At 36.3% G+C, this 2,216-nt stretch overlaps 1 pseudogene; it reads right to left on the reverse strand.

The window, feature by feature from the left end:
- Window positions 1-461: 461 nt before the first annotated feature.
- LOC127103138 (uncharacterized) lies at window positions 462-2,015 on the reverse strand (annotated as a pseudogene).
- Between the last annotated feature and the right edge of the window lie 201 nt (window positions 2,016-2,216).

Raw genomic sequence — 2,216 nt, forward strand, 5'->3', positions numbered from 1 at the left:
AATCCTAAACACAGCGAGAGCGCTTTAGGATTAATTAGACTTTATTTATCTTCAAAAATTACTTTTAAATTCAAAATGAGACCGCGAGAGCCAAACATTCTGGTTTAGGAGTATGGTCAGAGTCAATAAAAACAAGAGTGTGAGACTAAGTCCTTTCTATAAATAATTTCTACTGAAGAATATTTTAACCAATAAGATTACACCAACTATCTATCAAATCCCCGAAGTTTGATGTATTATATACCGATATCCCCTATATCTCATATCTTTATTCTATTTACATTATAGTTATTTATCTTCATCCCTCCAATCATAGAACAATCATCAGCCTTAGATTTACATAGCAACATTAGACCATGATACGTTCAATTATTAGTCCTTGTGGGTTCGATAATCTTTAAAACTACGCGATAGGACTGTGCCCTTGCAGTCACGATTCACATAGACTTACTAAGTCGCGATCAAGAGGTATCAGTGACATCTCTAATACAGTAACGATAAACATTACGCACTGAAAATCTACCATTCTTTTCCAACTTCCACACTAGCTTATCCACATGGACTGCCTCAAATAAATGAGTATTGAGAATTTTTGTTGCTTCTCCACCCCCTTCTAGAGCATAGATAAAGTTAGAGTTCCAATGTTTACCACTAGTACTAATCAAGTCCGAAACTCTTAGGTTCTCCATAACCGGGTTATTCGGACAAGGCTTGCATAGCAAAGTGTTATCATGTAGCATCTTTTTCCCCCAAACTAAAATGCTCTCTCCTGATCCAATACTCAATTTATACCCTCCTCGTACCACAAATTTCGAACTCCAAATGCTCCGCCATACATAGATGGGATTGTGCCCGATAACAGAATCAAGGAAATCATATTTGGGAAAATAATTAGCCTTATAAAGGCGAGTGACTAAGCTGTGAGGCTTTTCATGAAACTCCAGGCCTGTTTACAGCATAACATAATTAAAAGCACTCAGATTTTTGAACCCCATACCTCCATCAATTTTAGGCATAGACAAACGATCCTAAGATAGCCAATGAATTCCTTTAGATCGATCTCGATTATGCCCCCACCAAAAAGAATTCATCATTTTCTCAATCTCTTCGCTTAAAGAGGATGGTAACAAGAAGATACTCATGATGTAAGTCGGAATAGGTTGAAGGACAAATTTGATGAGAGTTTCCCTCCTTGCTTGAGAAAGACTCCTACTACTCCAAGAATTAATCTGTTTCCAAATTCCATCTTTACTAAATTTCAAAGTAGCTTTCCTACTTCTACCAATCATAGATGGAACACCAAGGTACTTACCATTCCCTAAAACTTATTAAACTCCTAAAGTGTCAGCCACAATATTCTTTAAATTAGGATCCACATTTCTACTACAAAAGAATAATTTTCATCACATTTTCTTCACTTAGAGCCTTTCTAAAGAATAGAAAACAGTCATCGATAAAAAGTAAATGAGATATAACAAGAACATTCTTATAGATTTTTGTTTCGTGAATATCCCCCCTTGATCCGGCTTGCTTGATGAGTGCTGAAAATCCTTCAGAATAAAGAATAAATAAATTTGGAGATAAGGGGTCACCCACCCAACCATATTCCCATTTATCGAAAGTGAGTAGTCTACTGTTTCCACACACATCATGATCCACCCTATCCATTTCTGACTGAAACCCATATTAATGAGAACATCCTTCAGATAATCCCAATCAATTCTGTCATAAGCTTTGTTAATATCCCGTGTAAGAGCCATATCCCCTTTCTTTCCCTTAGTTTTAGACTTCATATAATGTACCACCTCAATAGTTGCCATAACATTACCCATAATAAATCTCCCAGGAAAAAAAGTCGATTGGTTATCTGAAATACACTTGTCGAGAATTCTCTTAAGGAGATTTTCTAGAACTTTCGCAATCACTTTATATAAGACGTTACGCAGAGCAACCAGTCTCCAATCTTTAATGGAAGTTTGAACTTTTCCTTTTGAAATTAGAGCGATATTCTTCATATTAAGACGTGAAGGAAAAACACCACTCTCCAACCAAGCACAACTTGCATTGAAAGTTTATGTCCCACAAGTATCCCAAAAATGATGATAAAAACCAGGGTTGAAACCATCGGGACCAGGACTCTTGTCGGTTTGCATAGAAAAGATAGCTTCTTTAAATTCTTCAAAGACAAAAGGGGCCGTAAACATGATATTATCCTC

This window comes from Lathyrus oleraceus, chromosome 7 (genome assembly GCF_024323335.1).
Source record: "Lathyrus oleraceus cultivar Zhongwan6 chromosome 7, CAAS_Psat_ZW6_1.0, whole genome shotgun sequence".
NCBI lineage: Eukaryota > Viridiplantae > Streptophyta > Magnoliopsida > Fabales > Fabaceae > Lathyrus > Lathyrus oleraceus.